We start from the raw sequence: 23377 nt of genomic DNA on the forward strand, positions 1-23377 counted from the left end.
GGTGATACTTGCTAGTTTTAAAGAAGAGCATTATCAACAAATTTCATAGACCTTACACTTTTATGACATTAAGGAATGATGAGAAAGGAATTTTTCAATTTCAGTTCTAGAGAAAGAAATGGAATTCAGCTATTCATAAAATACATTCTTATTAAATGTGTGCCAAGCACACAATAATTTGAGCAAGTATTATTCATCACCATTCACATAAATATTGTCAAAAAGTGTACCAGGGCAAGATCCATCCTCTGAAAAATGTCAACAAGCACCTGCATGACATGGTGACCTGTTCTGTGAGTTTTCTGTACTCCGACCTATGTAGACAAACATTTTTATATATCTCTCACAGACAACCTTGTATCTAAATCCATTTTAGCAGCAGTATTTGGAGTAATACCAAGTATATTATAATTGTGCTAAAATAAATCTGCCATGATATCCTGTACCACACTGCTTACATGAACACAGATTTTGTTCATCTGGGGGAATCCCATTCCACTTTCTACAAGTGACATCCTGTATTGTCTCAAATTCGATAAATCATATTCTTCAGTGATAAACTGTTCAGAATTGTTTTAGAATTTGAAACATTCATTAAACTTTTTCTAAACTAAACAAGGCCTATGCCAAATATTTTTATTTTATTGGCTTTTTATTCTATATTAAATATTACTTTAGATTGGGCTCTCTGTACAGATTTCCTTATTTTGTGTATTAATTACTGACAAATGTGTTCTAAGATATTTCGGGTAAGGAAGACGGACATTTCAAGTTAAGGTACTTTCACTTACTTATCACAGCAAAGGAGACATGTTGCAAGTTGATTAACATTAGAATTACCAAAGCCTACAAAAAAACTTGTAATCTTGGCCCACCTTAAATCCTTTCACACCTCTCCATCAGCATCTTTTGTGTTGTAAATGTGTCGATCAGCACAAGCAGGAAGCAGCCTGCTATCCCATCCCTCTGGCCACCCGCACAGTTCAGTTTGCAAAGGTTCTCAGTGCTCATTGTTTATCTTGGAGTGAAGTGCCTGGAGTTGTAGAGGGTAAATAATACATCACAATTTGAAATACATACATTTCATGTGTGTTCTGTGTCTACAACAATCTATGTAAACAGAAACGTTTTTCATGTTTTAGTAATAATTGACTAAATGTAGACATGAAGTGTATAATGTGTGAAGCCTGAAGTCCAAATATCAAATAAACACTTTCACAAAAGTTACAAGTATAACAAAACAAGTGCACTTTTATTCAAGAATATAACTGAAGAAAAAGAAAGCAAGTTATGGTATGCTGTTGATACGACAGCTTGCATAGTGTAGTGGTAAAAACTGCTGACTCCCAATCAAAAGGTTGCGGGCTCAATACCAGCTGCTTCCCGAATTTACCATTTTGAGTAGTGAGTTGCACTTATTGTTAACATTATACAGTACTATAAAAACATACATTTGATTTGTGTCTGTAACTTTATAGTACTTGTCAACGCTCCCACAACCCCCAAATATCCCCGATCTGATGCTATTTTCAGATAAAGATGTGGGGTAACAAGCAAACTTGTTTTGTTATACCATCTCATTTTTTTGAAAACAGTGTCAGATCTTGTGCGTGAACGAGACTGGGACTGGGAAAACTGTGGACGTGGATGTGAGTGGTGTGCGTGACTGAGAATGATTGTGGATGTGATTTTTTTTTTTTTTATTCAGTTTTATTCTTGATAGTTCCTGCTCACGCTGAATTAGTATGCCCCTTATGGTCCATGATGTCAAAGCCGCACTGACAAAAAAGACAGACATAGGTATATATGACATTTGGAATAATTCATTTTATGACTTGTAAAGTACATTTTGGAAAACATTGTTGCACTAATGCAACATTATATTCATTCCCATACTTTCATACGGTTGTAGTCAGTGACCACGTTTTTTTTCCCCCAATCTTGCCCATTCTTTACATTTTGGTGCATGGTGGTGTTTCTTTTGTACTCCAGGAGATTCAGAGGACAGAATAGTACAGAGAGGTCAGTTCCGCGCTATATGTAGTCATCAGATTCAAATGTTAACAGTTCCCACTTCCCACACACCCAAGGATCGTCCTTCCTACATTTACAACATGTGTACCTGTTGCAATGTACACACCTCTCTATACTGTGGATCCTATTACACTGAAGGAGCACCTGACACTGAACTTTCTTTCCTGGGGGAAGCGGCGGTCTTGGAACAGAAGCTTGTCGATGTTGCATCCTCTTTTTCTTTTTCCATCGCCTTTTCTTGTAAGAAGTGATGACGAACTTTCTCTGCAAGGTGAGCCAAGAACACGCTTCTTTTCTCAGTAGGAAGCATGGTCCTTGGGTGTGTGGGAACTGTTAACATTTGAATTTGATGATTGTATATAGTGCGGAACTGACCTCTGTATTATTCTGTCCTCTGCATCTCCTTTAGTACAAAAGAAACACCACAATGAGACTGGGCAAGATCGGGGAAAAAAAAAACGTGGTCACTGACTACAACTGCATGAAGGGTTGAGAATGAATATAATGTTGCATTAGTGCAACAATGTTTTCCGAAATGTACTATACAAGTCATAAAATTAATTATTCCAAATGTCATATATACCTATGTATCTCTTTTTTGTCATTGTGGCTTTGACATCATGGACCATAAGGTGCATACAACAACAACATTTATTTATATAGCACATTTTCATACAAAAAGTAGCTCAAAGTGCTTTACATAATGAAGAATAGAAAAATAAAAGACACAGTAAGAAAATAAAATAAGTCAACATTAATTAACATAGAATAAGTGTAAGGTCCAATGGCCAGGGTGGACAGAAAAAACAAAAAAAAAAACTCCAAATCTGTAGGGATTCCAGACCATTAGACTGCCCAGTCCCCTCTGGGCATTCTACCTAGCCTGGCGAATTCCTATTGGCAGGCTATTCCAGATTTTAGGTGCATAGCAGCAGAAGGCCGCCTCACCATTTCTTTTAAGTTTTGCTCTTGGAATTCTAAGGAGATACTCAATTTGAGGATCTGAGGTTACGATTTGGAATATAAGGTGTCAGATATTCCGATATATAAGATGGGGCGAGATTATTTAAGGCTTTATAAAACCATAAGCAGAATTTTAAAGTCAATCCTGAATGACACAGGTGACCAGTGTAGTGACATCAAAACTGGAGAAATGTGCTCAGATTTTCTTTTCCTAGTTAGGATTCTAGCAGCTGCATTCTGCACTAGTTGCAAACGATTTATGTCTTTTTTGGGTAGTCCTCAGAGGAGTGCGTTACAGTAATCTAGTCGACTGAAAACAAACACGTGAACTAATTTCTCAGCATCTTTCAGTGATATAAGAGGTCTAACTTTACTTATGTTTCTTAAGTGAAAAAATGCTGTCCTAGTGATCTGATTAATATGCGATTTAAAATTCAGATTACAGTCAACAATTACCCCTAAGCTTTTTATCGCCGTCTTGACTTTTAATTCTAATGTATCCAGGTTATTTCTAATAGCCTCATTGTATCCATTATTGCCAATCACTAAGATTTCAGTTTTCTCTTTATTTAACTTGAAAAAGTTACTATTCATCCATTCTGAGATACAAGTCAGACATTGTGTTAGTGAATCAAGAGAATCAGGGTCATCAGGAGCTATTGATAAGTACAGCTGTGTGTCATCAGCATAGCTGTGGTAGCTCACGTTGTGCCCTGAGATAATCTGACCTAACGGAAGCATGTAGATTGAGAATAACAGCGGACCCAGGATAGAGCCTTGTGGAACACCATATTGGATATCATGTGTCTTCGAGTTGTAATTCCCACAACTAACAAAATATTTTCTCCCTGTCAGGTAGGATTCAAACCAATTTAAGACACTGCCAGAGAGGCCCACCCATTGACTAAGGCAATTTCTAAGAATATTATGATCAATGGTGTCAAATGCAGCACTCAGATCAAAGAGGATGAGAACAGATAAATGGCCTTTGTCTGCATTTACCCGCAAGTCATTTACTATTTTAACAAGTGCAGTTTCTGTGCTGTGATTTGTTCTAAAACCTGACTAAAATTTATCAAGAATAGCAGGTTTATTGAGGTGGTCATTTAACATAATGACTGCCTTCTCTAAAATTTTACTTAAGAAAGGCAGGTTAGAGATGGGTCTAACATTTTCAAGAGCCGAGGGGTCAAGATTATGTTTCTTAACTACAGCAGTCTTAAGACAGTCTGGGAAGACCCCCGTATCTAATGACGAATTTACTATGTCAAGACTACTCATACTAATTCAGCATGAGCAGGAACACTCAAGAATAAAACTGAATAAAAAAAAAATCACATCCAGAATTATTCTCAGTCACGCACACTACTCACACCCACGTCCACAGTTCTCGTTCACGCAGAAGATCTGAGACTGTTTTCAAATAATTAGCTGGTATAACAAAACAAGTTTGTTTGTTATACCACGTCTTTATCTGAAAATGGCGTCAGATCGGGAATTGGGGGATGGGGGTTGTGGGAGCATGAACGGGAGTGAGAGAATAAAACTGAAAAAAAAGCTAACTTTGACAACTACTATAAATTTACACCAGCTGTTACAGAAGCAAATGAAATGTTTTTATTGTTTAATATTAAGAATAAGCTCACTACTCGAAATGGTAAATTTGGGAGGCAGCCAGTATCGAATCAGCAACCTCTTGATTGGGAATCTGCCGTTCTTACGATTGCTCCATACAAGCTGTCGTATCAACAGCCTACTATAACTTGCTTTCTTTTTCTTCGGTTATATTCTTGAATAAAAGTGCACATGTTTTGTTATACTTGTACCTTTTGTGAAAGTGTTTATTTGATATTTGTATTTCAGGCTTCACACATTATACATTTCATGTCTACATTTTGTCAATTATTACTAAAACATGAAAAACGTTTCTGTTTTAACAATGTTTTTACATAGATTGTTGTAGACACGGAGCACACATGAAATGTATGTATTCCAAATAACGATATATTATTTACCCAATACAGCTCCAGGTACTTCACTCCAAGATAAACACTGAGCACTGAGAGTCTTCTTTGCGAATTGAACCACGGAGGTTTGGTATAGCAGGTTGCTTATGCTTATCGACACATTTACAACACAAAAGATGCTGACAGAGAGGTGTGAATGGATTTAAGGTTGGCCAGGATTATGAGTTTTTTCGTATGCTTTGGTAATTCTAGTGTTAATACGTGTAATAAAGAATTTAACTGTACTCTGCACACATGATAATAATGACCATATCCGTCTTTATATGGCTGTCGGGTGGTGTTTTTTGTTGAGTTTGATGGATTTTCTCTGGAATGTAATATTTGCTTTGTTTATTATTTTTTTAGATTAGATTGCATTTTGTTAATTTTTTTTTTCTAAAAAAATGACAAATATAAGTTGTTGATGTGGTGTGCAAAATCTGCAAATTTTTGTCTGTATTTTCATTATATTTTGCTGAAGACAAAAGAAGATGATCTTAAATATAGGAAACATGCATGTGCAGTTTAACATCAATGCATTCTGTTTTCCTGAAGATCACCAGTATCAATCACAGTAACATCTGTTTGAACTGACCAGGAATTCACGAGATGCCTCAAGCTGTATTGATAATTTTATCACCTGTGAAGAGATGGGAACCTGGACTAAATTGGTTTACAGCTTGGGAAAGGAAGGCATGCCGATGCTTCAAGCTGTATCTGATTACACAGTGCAGCTTGAGACAGGAGATTCTTAAAACATCAAAAACTTTATTGTTTGGGAAAACTGACATACTCAGACAGATTAAAGAGTTTGAGCAAATTCATCCATCATATTGACAGCCAGCCAATTGGGTTTATGTAACAATCATGTGTTGCAAAAACCTCAGTGGATTGTTTAAATAAATATGACAGGCTAAACAAGATGAGGACAGAGCAGCAACATCAAGAAGAGACGACAAAGCGACATCAGGAGAGGGCACCAGCAGTGTGCGACTGTTTGCATGTGGTCATCAGCTAAAGGATTCAATGAATATGAATTGCTAAATCAATGCTGCCTTGGGACAGTAATCTTTGACATTTTTAACTTTTCGTAAGCCTTTTTCTAAACACTATATATCCTGACTTTACTATCAATCTTAATTTTCTATTATTCCTTGTTCTATTTGGTAATATTATTCATTAAATAAATACAACGCTGCTTTTAACTTTCTATACTTTCGTAGAGTGATTGAAGTAATAAGGTAAATTTCTTTGAGCACCTGGAGCAGTGAGGAAGTGCCATATAATCCAACCTACAAGGTTTATTGAGCTGAGGACAAAGAGCTCTGTCAAATAATGAACAGTGCGTTAAAGTATAACATTCACTGGTTGATAAATGGCCTATAGCCAGGGGTGTTGAGCCTTTGTATGTTTAAATATATTCTTGGAGACCAAAAGTAATATTTAGGTCTGAGAAATATCTAAGACATTGCACTTTGTTTGTGCCTATGATAAGTAAGTCTCTTGGAGTACTAGGGAAAGCGGCTGTGCTTGTGTTATTCATACAGTACTTGTGTGGGTTAAGTGCTAGGGAATAATGTGCATGTGTATATGTCTTTCATACGGTACTTTTGTGGTTAGGGTCTGTGTGTCTGCGTATGTCTATGTAGGTGTGTATTAATTTTAAGGTGCCACAATAGGCCAACCCAGTAACGAATCTGATGAGTACACTTATCCCTGAAGAAGACAGTTAAATGGTAGAGAGAAATATCACGATAACACAGATGTCAATTGCTAATAATATAAGTGTGCCTTAAAATATTATTTCCAGTATATTAATAGAAGAAAAACTGTCAGAAAGGTGGTAAAGTTTATTAAGAACAGTAGGATAGGAAATTAGCAAATTCATGTAAATAACATTCTGAAAATTGCACCATTAACATTTATTTTGTACTGCATAGTGTTAAAGGAACATCATCATCAAAACTCTATTCCATAATTTTTGTGTAAAGAGTGTGGTAAGTCATGCTGTGGTGATAATGATACTTGCAAGTTAATGTACAGTAACTACATGGGTGCTCACCTCAAGGAGTTGAGGATGGTACCGATGAGAATTCTAGTGGAAACAGAATATTGAAAGGCAGCTGGGCAAATGCATGCATCTGAAGCAATGTAGGAGGAAACTCATGGCGTGATACACAAGTCTTCCAAACCTGGCACGAGGTATCAAGCTGCAAAAAATTGAATACAAGTTAGAAGAGCTGTTTCAGGGAGAGTAAAAGGCCTGACAGAGAGAGAACAGAGACATTACTTACCAAAGAGCTATGAAAGTTGGAGTGTCTGTAGCTGTACTCATGTGCACAAGAATCTCGGATTTGAAGGCTTCCTTCCAGATTATAGCACGGAAGAACATCACAGGTAATTGGAAGGGGCTTGCTGAGGCTTGTGTTGGGATTGAAGGAAGGATCCTGCAGACATACATAAAACAGGAAGATGGACTTCATTTCTGGCATTCACTTGGTTTTAGTGGAGCATCGTACTCTTGAGCTGCCTGAACAAGGACAGAAGGAGGTGCATGTTACTCTTGGATTACTCTCCAGAGCACTTAGAAGTGGGGATCAGGTTGTATTTTTGTCTGAATTGGGAATTTGTCTTTATTCTTGCACATAGGAACTATGATTTTGATGGCTGTGCAAATGAGATTTTTTTTTTTCTTTCAATGAACTCACTTTCTTCATTTTTAATATAATTGATATGTATTGATATCACCAGTTTTCCATAAAGAATTGTTTATTTTTGTACCATCTTGTCTAGGCTTCTCTCAGTCACACTGGTTTAGCCTTGGTATGACTACAACAAACCCCCGGGTTAAATGTCTGTCAGGTATGTGGTGGGTTATTATAATGATAACATAAGATGGCCACACAGCCTAATAAGCAAATCTGTATACCAAGCAGCAAGAGGTTGGTGGATGATTGCTTGTTCAAGGGGATTTAAGGAGCACAGCCTGCGTCTTGTTGTGGTTTTAACTGCTGTGTGTGCAGAGCTCTCTCCATGCAATTCCCTATCAGTTAATTCTTTTTAATTTAAATGTGATCTGATCATTTGTTTAAACAAATATTTTTTTTTAATTGTAATTGTTGCTTTCAATGTCTCACAGCTGTAACTGCTAGGTGACATCTTTTTTCGTTTCGGTTTAAAGGGCAAGTTTTGTTCACAGACAATAAACCTGTCATTCTCTGGATTACAAATACATGCTTTTTCATCTAGATGCTAAATTTTTATTGCCACCTCTTATATGTTGGATAATGACGTCGACCTTCAGTCATGTCTGCCACTATTTACGGTATGTTGTAACCATAATATTAGAGAGGGAGAGGGATGGGATGTTCCCACGGGAAACTACACCTAACACAGCAAAACATACTGGGGACAATAAAAATGTGTAAAACTGCAATCAGATACCAGGAAATTGTGTGTATAAATTTAATGAGGTCTCAGTGCAAAATGGGAAAAATTGAATGGCAGGAAATAAAATAAACAAGTATTGAGGACAAGTTTATTCAGAATAATAATATATGCATCACATATAGGGGTGGCTCAGAGGCTAAGGAACTCCACTAGTATCTGCAAGGTTGCAGGTTCAATTTCCATTACCACCCCTGATCAAGGCCCTTAATAAAAATTGCACCAGGGGCACCGTACAATGGCTGGCCCTGGGCTCTGGCGCCCAAAGAGAGAGAGAGGTGCTGATACAGTGCATTGCCGCACCCACCACATGACAAACTGACTCAGGATCCCAGATTAGGACCCAAGTGCAGCCATGCAATGGGTCCTGGGTCCTCAGCACCACACTAGTTCAGATGGAATGGAACAAGTGTGAGGGTTTTTTATGGTGGCTGGAGTGCCAATTCTGCCAACCCCCAGGTTTTTCCCTGCACAGTGGAGGGCCTACATGCAGGGCTGGATGCAGATTAATGTCATACCCAGGAAGGAAGCAAATGCAGTTTAAGGGCTTTGCTCAAGGGCTCAACAGAGTAGTGTAACTTTCGGCATTTACAGGATTCGAACTGGCAACCTTCCGATTGCCAGTGCAAATCCCTAGCCTCAGAGCAACCACTCCACCCAAAGGTTATGCAAAAAGTAATTTTCCTCTCGGGAATTAATAAAGTTTATCAAATCAAATATAAATAAATAAACATGCACATGTCCATGAGCTCTTTTGCGTTGTAGCGGTCCGGTGCCACTAAGATTCACACCGTCAAGATGACAGAGATTTATTAATTTTTTATAGAGGATCCCAGGGACGCTCCCAGCCTTGGCCCGCCTGCACACACTCACAAGACAAAATAAAGCACACTGGGGAATAACAACAATTAAAGAATATAATGAAATTAAATAATGTAAATGAAAACAATACCACCCCTGTAACCCTACGGCAATATTACGTTAAAAAAAAAAATACAACTCCATACAGCAAAGTCCATGGAATACCACACCGGATGTAATGAGAGATGACGAGAGTAAGTCCAGAGATCTGTATGTTGTAAGGGAATGAAAAACAGTCCTAACGGTAGACACTGTAGGGGTCAAGACGGATGGATGGTTCAGGAGTGCTCCTATACTTGCGGGAAAGCCGTGAATCCACAATCAGTCCTCAGCACACAGGTAGACAGACGATCCAGACCCCAACAACGAATACAATCCAGGACAAAGCGAATAAATATGACTTAATTAACAGAAGGCAATCCGACAGGTAAACGACACACAAAATACAACAAAAAACACTTTTCCTTCCTTTGGACACCTGCCCTTCTTTTAAACCCCTCTGACCACCTTTGACCCCAACAGCCCCTGCAGGGAATGCTGGGAGATGCAGTTTTAATTCATAATAGCACTGCTACAGTGTAGCTAGCAACCCAAAGTACATTAACAAACACCAGGCAGGTATGAGAAAGACCCCTATCTCTACATGGAATAAACTTGTCTGTTGTCATCTTTTGGCTCCAGTTTTAAGTTGACATGAACTTCTAATCCCTGATACTACACTAACCAGAACTAAACACATTAATGACTTTTGCACAAAGTTAGTTTAGATTGTCTCAGCTTCACATTAATCTTGTTCTACTCTTGTCACATAGTCATGCATTTGATTTTAGTTGCTCACTACAAAACAAAACTGTGGTCAAATCAATTAACTAAGATCCTGAGTGCATTTGAATGTTATGTCATGCATACATTTTCTAACTTGTTTATTATAAAAAAAAAAAAGTAAACCTTGTAGCTTACGTCATGCAAAAACCTTTCACTTTGTGAGTCAAGATTTAAAAATGGCATGCGGCTATGTTTAACCTTCAAATGTATCCAAATGGTCTTAGTTACAGGGTGAAGTATTTTTTATATCATGGCAGCATCAGGTACAAGATGGGAATAAACCCAGAAGGGGGTACCAGTTGAAAGGCAAACCTCTGTTGGTGTTTTGTCGCAGACTCCCTCTCTCATCCATCTGTCTAAAGTCCTCAGCAAATATTTTCCTTCTGCTGGCTCTTTCCATGCTCTCAATCCAGTCCACCAGAGGATTGTCTTGAGTACCACCACTTACCAAGATGGCACTGGCTTCTCCCCAGAAAGCCCCTGTCTTTTTCTCTGCTGACTTTTGGAAATCCTCTTTCCATAATCCGATTCTATTTGAGTTTTTGTTATTATGGGTCAACTGTTCATCTGGCCCCAACTTCAGGAAATGGCTTTTAGTCACCAGTATTGTGGGTGTCTAGATGTCTGACAGTTGGTGGCACCGGGAGATCAACCCCCTCATTTCCTCTTCTTATTCATTTTGACTGTGGACTGCTGCCCTCTTTGCTTCATCACATGGGTTCTTTATGGCAACTTCTCTTGTCTCTGCTGTATAATATTGTTCCTCACAGGGAAGGTGTGGGGAATTTTTGACATTACCTTTTATTTAGATTCATCCATCCATCCATTATGCAACTCGCTATATCCTAACTACAGGGTCACGGGGGTCTGCTGGAGCCAATCCCAGCCAGCACAGGGTGCAAGGCAGGAAACAAACCCTGGGTAGGGGGCCAGCCCACCGCAGAGTGCGCTCACACACACTAGGGACATTTTAAGATCAATTTAGATCTGTTTTTTTTTATTCTTTTCCATAAAAGTTTGATTGTAAAAAGGACTGCCACAAAAGTGGTGTGATAAGTAGAAAAGAAAAAATCTGACATACTGTATGTTTATGAAGTGACACTGTCATTAACAAGTCTCATTATGACACTCCCTGTTCTAGCAGTGTGCTGTTGAAGGATATTATTTACAATACTGTACCTATACAAAATATTCACCCAATTAGAGATTTTTCCCATTTAGAACACCACATTGTCCACTTTGCAGTAACAGACGGACCATATTATACTAGCTGTGCTACCTGTCTAAGACAGGTTGAAATCTACGTAATTGATGCAGTCCTTAACGTTAGTCTTTGCAGTGCATTTGTCTCTGTTTTTAGTCATTTGGTATGGGATTCATAAAAGCAGTGATGCACCATCTGCTGGAATGACAAATGCAATGCACTTTATTACTAAAAATGTTTATGATGTGCCATCTTTTGGAATGACTGCGACATGGCATTCAGACTAACACATAGACACTTATCCTTTTATTAAGGTTGATTGACTAAAACTGGAAAGAATAAAAGGGGCAGTCAATGCAGCTACTCTACCTTGAGATAGCTCTTATTTTTTGAGGAAGAAGTATCAAAGTGAAAACAGATCTCTGTAAAGTTCTCTACATTAATTACACATATTACTTGTTACTTTACCTGCAGTGGGCTGGCGCCCTGCCCAGGGTTTGTTTCCTGCCTTGTGCCCTGTGTTGGCTGGGATTGGCTCCAGCAGACCCCATGACCCTGTGTTAGGAAATAGCAGGTTGGATAATGACTGACTGACTTGTCACTTTATTCTTTCTCATGGGTGGGGGTTGATTAGTTTCAAACTTAGTTTTGTTAAACTTAACTTGTTTGCATGGAATGTTATTTAATTTTAATAAAATCAATAAAATTCAAGAAAAAAAATGTACACATATTAATAATAAAAAATATAAATGTCTAAAAAGGCTATTTAAATCGATTGTGATAGGGTGAATACTTTTTACATGTACTATAGATTATCCACCTCCACCTATCCACTGATGGGTCTGCACACGAAACAAGAATATGCAGAAGGCCAGGACGCTTGGCATGACACAGGACTAAACTCAGTTAGTGATGACGTATGGTAAATGGCAGATGCCAGAGAATGGGTTCCCACTTCTATGAATTATTGAACCAAAGCCCAAGGTGGTACCTCAGATCCATACTGGACAGCATCTCTACAGATGGTTCAAAACTGCTCCCTCCTATGGTGCTGTTCACTTCTGCCTCTTGGACCTTTCTTGAAGGGAGTGATCACCACCAGCATCATTCCACTGTCACATCCATGTGGTCACCATGGTACATATCTGTAAAAGAAAAAAACAAATGCTTAATTTTGTAATGATAGAAACATCACCAAGCAGCATTCATTTATGAAGGAATGTTCTTATCTGTCCAACTGACATTACAGTGCTTTTTTGTACCATTAGTACTTCCTCTGATCCTGCAGCAGTTCTTATAAATTAAATAACAGTAGTTATGCCAACCTGAATACATGCCAGCCCCAGCCTGTGACTCCTTGAATGGTCCCAGACAAACAGAAGACCCACTGCAATTTTCTGCTTTGGCCCCACACTGCACAGTGAAAGACTGAGTGCCAATTGGGTCATTTTAACCCGGGATTCTGGGGTTTAGAAGGATTTCCATGCAACTCAATATGCTTTTTTACTCTCTCGTATACAAAGTATAGGGAAAGTATTGTAATCGTCCAAAAATTCGATATTGAGATTTTGATAAATCTCAACATTTTACACCTCCCTGAGTCTGATTTACTTTCTCATACAGAAAGTATTGTAATCATCCAAAAATAAGATTTTGAGACTCGAGATTTTAGACCTCCCTGAGTCCGAAAATACTATTTTTATTTTCTCGTATGCGAAGAATAGGGAAAGTACTGTATTCATCCAAATTCAAATTGCTTTTCATATTGTCTGTACTGTTGGGCATGGGTCACAAAGGAAAAGCTTAAAAACTTACCAAATACACCAATTTTCCAAGCCAAAAACAATAAGAGATGCTTGTTCCATGCCTTCCAATTCCATGTCTGTAAATACTTGTTTTATCGCATATTCATGGTACTATTTTTCTCATGCGAAGGATTAATTTCCTATTCACTTGTGTGACTTTGCATAAATACAGAAGTAAATCAAAATAAACCCAACGACACAAAATGTTTACTGTGATTTGGTCTGTCGAGGGACAAGCTGACAGGCTGTTGCAAGATGACTAAATGCTTAGCTACTGCCCACGGCTAATTTCTTTTAAAATGGCTGAATCTCATAATATTGGTGTTTTTTGTTCAGAAATGATATGTGTCTGGTATAAACTATGTTGCAATCTGTGTGTAACCGTGAGCCACCAATTAATACTTGACAGCTGTCTTGGCTGAAAAATGAAAAAGGGACATACTTTGTAATTTTTAAGCTTTTCCTCTGTGCACCATAGCCTCCAATGCAACGTGCCATAGATAGATAGATACTTCATTTCTCCCAATGGGAAATTAGATTTTTTACAGAAACTCTTTAAATAAAATGGCGAATAAAGACATTTTTAATAGAAAGCTCTTAACTTCAGAACACAGTTACAAGCAGCAAATGCTTCATAATAACTTTGACTTGAAAAATATCAAAATTATCCTTTTAATGTAAAAAACAAGTCAGCTGAAATTGTTGTCATATAGGGGTAAAAAAGTTAACAAAATTATGTTCAAAATTATAAATGGATTACTAAACAAAATGTTATATCCTTTGTCTTCTTTTGATGTTTTCATCATGTAGTATTTTACAACGATACGTTTTTCATACTGCGGTGGGGTGGCACCCTTCCCCAGGATTTGTTCCTGCCTCGCGCCCTGTGCTCGCTGGGTTTGGCTCCAGCAGACCCCGTAACCCTGTGTTACGATGTAGCGGGTTGGACACTGACTGACTTTTTTCATAGCTAAAATCGGTTGTTGGCCATAAAAGCAGAAAGGTGAAATAAATGCAAACCATTACTGGTCAACTAACAGGAAACAGGTTTATCAGTCGATGTGTCACTTTCAAAATTTCCTGAAAAGGATTAATTGCCGACAGCTTGAGGAGTACATCACCCTAGTGGCCATTAGGGATATGCCCTTGTTAAAATATAATACTACATTCTCAAATGCTCATATTCCAATTAAACGTTGTGGTGGGCCAAATCAGCAGACACAAAATCTGCAGTCAGATCACTGGGTGTCATCTGGGGATGTGGGAGGATTGCCTATGCAGACACTCCAGATAAATAATGATGCACACAACAGAAAGTCAAATCTATGACCCAGCAATGTTAACCATTTGATTTGAAAATGCTATTATTCAGTTAAGACCAGATCAGCTAATGATACAGAGAGTGAGAAAGCAGAATATTCCGTGTGAGGTTGTACAAAGGTTAGAAGAGTTTCTATTATATTAATAAATATCTGTCATATTCTATGGAAGTTTCGAAGAGTGAATTTGACTTTTTGTAATTTTAAGCATAGTAGGACCTCGTTTCTCCACTGTGTTATAGTTGGTAGGTTAGGACTCTTACCATTAAGGAAGATAAGATAAAATGTTAACAGAATAAAACAAATGGGGGTCTCTTTACTTAGACTAAGAAGGGCTCAGTTTTGAGAGAGGCCCCTGTGCTGCACCCAGAGGTGGGCCCCCTCTGGTCTAGCATAACTGTTAGTAATTTATTCACAACTAGATCCTAGGGGCCGGCTGGGCAGTGGTGTCACGCTGGTGACAAACAAACCGGCTCTCTAAATTACATTTGTAATAACTTTTTAAATCCCTTTATTACAGCTGCTGTAAGTTAGCAAAAATAAAATAAATAATTTTATGAGAATGGGATGTGGGAGGTGTGGGTAGTAGTACTAGTACATAAATATATGTAAAATGTGGACCTGCTTACTTTTCCAAGACAACTTTGTGAAAGAAGATGATTAAAATTTAACATAAGCTAGAAGTAGAAACTGTTTTGTGCTATAAAATGAAACAATTTTAATTTGAAACAAATTAAAACGACAACACCGGCTAGCAGGATACTATTACACAATCATGTTTTATGCAGGTTCTGAGAAAATGGACATCATAAAGTAGTCACACTCACAAATCCTCACAGTTGTGACACTAAGGCACACAATAAAACAGATATGTTAAACTGTTAAAGTTTACAAGTCGCAAATCATATTACTTATAATATCACTTCCTCTTCTTCTTTTGGTTGCTCCCTGTAGGGGTTGCTACAGTGGGTACCTTAAAATACTCACTTGCGTGCCTTCTGTTGTGCAAAAGTCTCAACAATGTTTGACACATCAAGTTGTCTGACACACTCGTTTTCAATTCAGAGTACAGCCAAGTCACTAAGTTTGTCTTGCAACATGGTGCTTCTGAGGTCGTTTGTGATGATTTTTAATTTGGAGAACAATCGTTCACACGCACCAACAGTCACTGGTATAGTCAGCAGTAACATGTAAGCCATGCCAACGTCACTGGAAGTAGACGACAGTGCACACTGATCTATCAGCAACAGTTAAGCTACTTCAAAAAGAGTTGACTTGGTGGACAGGATTAATTTAAAACATGAATGAAATGGCAACAATTGGGTGGAAAATGTCAGTGAAATGTTGGTGCTATAGTGTTCAATGAGAAAATCAGCAGCAGCATATAATTCGCTGTCAGTCAGAGGTCAGAGTTGATGGTAACAGGACATTGAATGTTGAAGCCACTGTATCGAGACTGTGAAACCCCCATTTTAGTTAAGTTATTAAAAAAAAAAATTTATATGGCCCCCGAGTGTGCCCCCCAAGCTTGTAGACCCTTGTGCTTTGCACAATCTGCACACTCCATTGCTACGCCAGTGCAGTATATTTAATGCAAAGTTGACTGACACACTTATCCACAAAAACACTATTTTCTGTTTAGCTAAAAAGTTGAAATTTGGCAGGATGGTACATCTAAGGAAGTAGGTATCCACTAAGAAAAGCAGCACAATAGAAAAAACTGAATACCTCAAAATCTCAGAAATACCTTGACAGATTTGGTTGAAATTTGGTGATGTTGTTGAAAAATTAAAAGTAGTCAACACCTTTTTTTATTTGTTGATATTTGTTGTTAATAATGCTTTGCCAAGCGTGTCACTCTTAATTCACTGCCACAGAGCTGACAGTGATCACACTGAGAAATGTGCGCACTGGATTGTGAAAGCAATGAAAGCTGGCAATCGAAACAAAGTGAAACAAGCAACGTTCATCAAAGCATGAAGACGCATTTAGCAAGTGCTTCCTAGGCATCGTGACTGTGAGCATAGTTAATGTTGCCCAAGTGACCCAGTAAGAAATGTTTTTAATATATAACACCCCCCTCCCCCCCATCTGCAACCTTGTGCAAATGCCAAAATGGGGACTACAATTCCTATCATCCAGTGTGCTGCTCCAGATGATTTCATCAGTGCTCACAAACTTTAAATAACAGCATCAATATAATGTTAATGTGGGATGATGATGACATTGTTTTGCTGGATAACAGCATTTATCTTAACACAGTGTTTCTCTGCCTATATAGCTTTAGGACTCAGTTTTACCTTTTTAAGTTCCTTGACAACTCAGGGAGAGCATTTGAAGATGGAGGCAAGGAAAGAAAAAATAAAACATTGCAAATTAACCGGTGGAGCCAAGGCACAGTTGAACAGAATGAAGCATGATTTTTTTCTGTCGTTGATGGAGATGCTGTTTTTCAGAAGGTGATAAGAAGGTAACTTACTGTGCTTTTGAATGAGTAAAGGTAATTAGAAACTTTTTTTTTTTTTGTTGGTACACATTTATTCAAACCCACTGTATATTAAATTTAGACTTTGATGGTAATTTAGAGTCCAGATTTTTAGTAGTTTTAGCTTTGAATGGATCAATTTTAAATCACCTTTATAACATTACCAATTACCACTTTAGTTTGGAGTTCTTCTCTTTCACACCAACACCACCAACTGAATGTTCAACAGTAAGCAGCTCGAGTGAACTAATAAAATTAGCCCTTGCTAAAAAAAATACAAGTATTATACACAGAAAAGTACTTAGTTACTACTAACTGGCACTAACTAATTTCCAGAGTGAAACCATGTAACACAGCTAATTTTCTTATAAAAACCATGAGTTTGAGGCTTGATTATTGTGGATAAGCTCATGGTCCCCGCAGACACTGTAAAAATGTTACAGAACACTTAGAGGTTCCCTGCAGATCACTTTGAGTTAGATATTAAAACATGCACTTAAATGTGTAGTATTATATTTAATACTACAATGACTTAAATATTACAAATAAAGTTACCATGCACTGCTGGCACAGCTCTCCAAGTGTTTATGACCATGCATATACATCTCTGAATTGCTGTCAGAAAGTTTAATTACATAATCTTTGTCGTATTGACAATCTGTCACAATTCTGGCTCAGCGTTGAAAGGTATCCATAAACTAGAAATTCAGAGTGAAGGTCTTACATGGTGAAATTTGCAGTTTTTCCCTGTGTCCCACATGCCCCGGGCTATATTATTAATAACCTACATGGAAAATAAAATTTTACACCCCATGGGAGGAGTTTATTTTGCTGATGTTTTGTTTGTGGTTAGCCATTTTTTTATATTATATTCTTCCCCATTCCTCACAAATCATAAAAATGATGCCAATTTGGATTAGTTCCCAGTAATCTTAGTAAAAACAAAATTATTCTTCTGCGAACTGGAAAATTGCAATTTAATATATTTTTTTGAAGTTAAAACAAAAATATGAATTCAAGTGATTTAAATAAGTGCTACCCGTACATTGGTATTTTTACCTTATGTCCAATAAAGCTTACAGCAATTGCCAAAATGATTACAGCAGGGTGAAGAGAAGATCGGACCCAACCCCAGTTCTAAAGAAAACCATAAAAAGACCGGCTGAATAAGAATTGAACATTTACCTCTCTGGCTAATTCTTACAGTGTTCACCAGTATGACAGTTTAGGACTTTGTCGTCCCCTTGAACCCTCAGATCCAACATCAGACACCAGGTAAAAGTCCAAAGTTTGGATTTATTATAATAATAATGTGCACAAAGCACCCTCCTCTCCACAGTACTCATATAAATACACGACAATACTCAATAATACAATCCTCCACTCCCAGATGCGTTGCCACCCTTCCACCCGGCTCAGCTCACCCATCTGCGATTTCCCAGAGTCCTTTATAGTCCATGACCCGGAAGTGCTTCTGAACCCTCAGTCCATGTGATTTCCTAGCACTTCCGGGTCAGATCAAAACTCTTCTTTTTCATCCCGGAAGCGTGTCATTTCCTCTGTCCATGTGACTTGGACGTACTTCCGGGTTACAGGGCAAACATAAGTCTTTGAGCGTCCCCTTGTGGCCCCCATGGTATCCAGCAGGGCTGTGAAGGAAAACTCCAATATCCATGATGCCCTGCTGGAATTCGGGGCACCTCCATGCTGCTGGAAGGGCCCCATCTAGCTGCGTGGGGCTATTGGCCGGGATGAACAGCCGGCCATTGTCCACACCAGTAATGCCTCACTGCTCCACAGCCTTGGTTTTGAATCCTCAGTCGAGTCTGCATGTTCTCGCTGTCTGTGTGGGAAATGTTTAAGCTATTCTGGTGTTCCTATCAGATCCCAAGAATGTGTGTGTGTGGTAACTGGCAAATCATGGACTGGTACCCTGTCCGAGTTTGGTATTGGCATGTGTTAATATTGCTAAGCCTCTGCTCAGATGATCCTAAACTGGAGTAAGTGGGTTTCATAACTGATCTTGACGTGTATTTTCATGTATGTTATTTTTCTGTTTTACCTTTGATGCTCAAAATGACTAACAGAAATTTACAGATTCTAATCTTGCTATTTGCCCTTGTAGATAAACAGTTCTTAAATTTAAAACTGAAACGACAGCTTGTGATAAAAATTAAAAACTTTTTTAAAAATAAAAAGACTGGTGTGCTGTTTATAGAGTTATAAAGTCAGTTTTGTCACATGTACACAGTACAGTTTAATTCTTACTTACACTAGCATAGAAAAAAGCCCATTTATTAAAACAGCTTAACAGTACATTGGTAAACCACTGTCTGTTTCGATTGCATCCTGCATTTATGAACCTCTGTTCACCAAATATGCCAACCCTTACAACCCTCTTTTTGTGCTACTTGCCTTTGTTCATCAGACATTCCCGCCCTCTTGTGGATGCTGGATGACATTACGCCCAGCAATGGCACGGACACTGGATATCATCGCTTTATATATACTGCTCAAAAAAATTAAGGAAACGCTTCGTCATCACAGTCTAACACCAAGTCATATAATAATAATAATAATAATTCTTTACATTTATATAGCGCTTTTCTCACTACTCAAAGCGCTCTCTACACAGGGAGGACCCGGGAAGAATAAGCTTTAGGGATATCAATCTGTCCAGTTAGGAAGCATTAGTGATTGTGAATCTACTTCAACTGCTTGGGTGCAAATGAAAGTGAGGACAGGTGCACTGGAGAGGCAATGGCAACACATCCCCTACAAAGTAAATTGTTTTGCAAAAGGTGACCACAGACTGACTGATTCTTCTTGAGTTCTGCTAGTGTCCTTGTCACTACTGGTAGTATGAGGCAGTACCTGCAGCTGATTCAGGTTGCACAGGTAGTCCAGCTCCTCGAGGATGGCACATCCATATGTGTCTCCCAGCACAGTCTCAAGAGCATGGAGGAGATACCAGGAGATGGGCAGTTACAGGAGGAGAGCTGGACAGGGCTGTAAAAGGGCATCAACCCAGAAGCAGGACCATTATCTGCTCCTTGGTGTGTGGAGGAGCAAGAGAAGTACTGAGAGAGCCCTACAAATCACTATCTGGCTACTGGTGTGCATGTTTCTGACCAAATTGTCAGAAATAGACTCCATAAGGGTGGAACGAGTGCCTAACGTCCTCTAGTGGGACCTGTGCTCACAGCCCATCGCCACGCAGCTTGATTGGCATTTGCCAGAGAATACACAATTTGTAGTTCAGTCACTGGCATGTGGCGGATGTGAAAGAGTCTGGAGATGCCATGGTGAATGTTATGCAGTCTGCAACATCATCCAGCATAACCAGTTGGGTGGTGGTTCAGTGATGGTCTGGGGAGGCATATGCTTGGAGGTTCCATGTGCTAGGCAATGGCACCGACTAATGTTATGTACTGGGATAAAATCCTCATAACCCTTGTCAGACCTTACACTAGTGCTGTGGGCCCTGGGTTCCTCCTGGTACAGGACAATGCCTGGCCTCGTGTGGCCAAAGTTTTTAGGTAGTTCCTGGATGACAAAGGTGTTGATGCCATTGACTGGCCCACACGTTCCCCAGACCTGAATCCAATTGAGAACCTCTGTTATGTTATGTATTGGTATATCTGATGATGCCAAGTAGCACCAAGAAGTTCACTGATGCCCTGATCAGGTCAGGGAGGCTACTACTGTACAGTATATCACATTTTGAGTTGCAGTGATGAAATTCACGCGGTGTATCAGCCTGTGATTTCAGTTTTTGACTTTGATTTTCAGTGCAATGTTAAATGCAGCTCTCAATGGGTGGGTGATTTTGTTTTGCATTGACTGTTGTTACATCATTTTGTTCTCAAGAAATTACACAATATAACTCAGTAAATATTTTCCACTTGAATATTTCATTCATCGAGGTCCGATGTGTGATTTAATTTATATATATATTTTTTAATTTAAATTTTTTAAGCAGTTTATATAGAAATGTCCTAATCAACAGATAATTCTGTCTTCCTTAGCTAAAAAAATATTAGGACACATTTGTTATTACCAATAGCATATATATATATTTTTTTTAACAATGTTTACTTGTTTATAAATCACACAGAAATCCACATTAGCGGAGATGAACATCTTCTCTTTGACTCTCTCATTTGATATGTGATGAATGAGACTATAACCTTAAAATATAAACCTGTACTTTGCTACACTTAGTGGACAATAGCATTAATGTCAGCACTAAATGATTGTAGCATATCCCTCTATTATATAAAAAAAATCCTGCAACGAGACAAGACTTTTTGGAAGATTTTTTTTTAAGAGAAGAGACTTTGGCCATGAGATTTTTTTCAAGTCACGCCCTCCTCTCAACCATATTCAATCAATCACATGATAATTTCACCTCTCATTCGTGAGAATGCTTATGACAGACACAGTTTCTGCTCTCTTAGCTCTTATAAATGTTAAAGTTTTCACTTTAAGTTCCGAATTTAAAGAAGATTATGTCAAAATCTTATTGAAGAATTTCATCACGAAGGGTTATCAACAGAAAAAATGAGTACATGGGCAATCCTAGCACTGAGAAACGATGAAATCAAACAAATTAATGGCAAAAATTTCGATAGGTTACACGGCAAATTGGTTAAATGCATATCAATACACTATGCTGAAACGGTGGTGATCGTGCGGAAGATGAAAACATCAACTTACAATATATCGAAGAATATTTACAACCGTTAACACCGTCCGGTCTTCCACCACACAAATTACTGTAGAAAGAAGGATGTATCCAAGAAAGGTAATGTAGTACATCTTCCGCAGATGACATTACACAACCAAGGAGATCTTGATACACAATTTGTATTAAAACATTAACAGTTTCCTGTTAGAATAGCTTTTGGAAAGACAATAAACAAATCTCAGAGCCAAACATTCAAAAAAGTAATTTTATTTAATAGAGAGAAAGAAATGAAATTCAATCACGAGCAGTTATACGTTGCATTGTGACTATGAAAGTCCAAACACAGAATCAAAATTCAATGCGATATTGATGAAAATGTAATTCAAAAAATTGTTTTTACTAAAGTTTTACAGTAAAAGTGTAAGTTTAAAAAGTATCCATCCATCTATCCATCTTCTTCCGCATATCCGAGGTTGGGTCATGGGGGCAGCAACTTGAGCAGAGAGGCCCAGACTTCCCTCTCCCCGGCCACTTCTTCTAGCTCTTCAGGGAGAATCCCAAGGCGTTCCCAGGCCAGCCGGGAGACATAGTCCCTCCAGCGTGTCCTGGGTCTTCCCCGGGGCCTCCTCCTGGTTGGATGTGTCCGAAACACCTCAACAGGGAGGTGTCCAGGGGGCATCCTGATCAGATGCCTAAGCCACTTCATCTGACTCCTGTCGATGCAGAGGAGCAGTGGCTATACTCTGAGCCCCTCCCAGATGACTGAGCTTCTCACCCTATCTTTAAGGGAAAGCCCAGACATCCTGCGGAGGAAACTCATTTTAGCCGCTTGTATTCGCAATCTCGTTCGTTTGGTCACTACCTATAGCTCATGACTATAGGTGAGGGTAGGAACATAGATCGACTGGCAAACTGAGAGTATTGCCTTACAGCTCAGCTCCTTTTTCATCACGACAGACTGATGCAGAGCCTGCATCCCTGCGGACGCCGCACCGATCCACCTGTCAATCTACCACTCCATTCTTCCCTCACTCGTGAACAAGACCCCGAGATACTTGAACTCCTCCACTTGGGGCAGGATCTTGCCTCCAACCCTGAGAGGGCACTCCACCCTTTTCTGGCTGAGGACCATGATCTTGGATTTGGAAGTGGCGATTTCCTTCCCAGCCGCTTCACACTCGGCTGCGAACCGATTCAGAGAGAGCTGAAGATCACAGCCTGATGAAGCAAACAGGACAACATCATCTGCAAAAAGCAGTGACCCAATCCTGAGTCCACCAAACCGGACCCCCTCAACACCCTGGCTGCGCCTAGAAATTCCGTCCATAAAAGTTATGAACAGAATCGGTGTCAAAGGGCAGCCCTGGTGGAGTCCAACTCTCACTGGAAACAGGCTTGACTTACTGCCAGCAATGCGGACCAAGCTCTGACACCGGATGTACAGGGACCGAACAGCCCTTATCAGGGGGTCTGGTTCCCCATACTCCCGGAGCACCCCCCACAGGATTCCCCGAGGGACACGGTCGAACGCCTTTTTCAAGTCCATAAAACACATGTAGACTGGTTGGGCAAACTCCCATTCACCCTCCAGGACCCTGCTAAGGGTGTAGAGCTGGTCCACTGTTCCACGACCAGGACGAAAACCACACTGTTCCTCCTGAATCCGAGGTTCGACTATCCAATGGACCCTTCTCTCCAGAACCCCCGAATAGACTTTTCCAGGGAGGCTGAGGAGTGT

Source organism: Polypterus senegalus, chromosome 7 (assembly GCF_016835505.1).
Source record: "Polypterus senegalus isolate Bchr_013 chromosome 7, ASM1683550v1, whole genome shotgun sequence".
Taxonomy (NCBI): Eukaryota; Metazoa; Chordata; class Cladistia; order Polypteriformes; family Polypteridae; genus Polypterus; species Polypterus senegalus.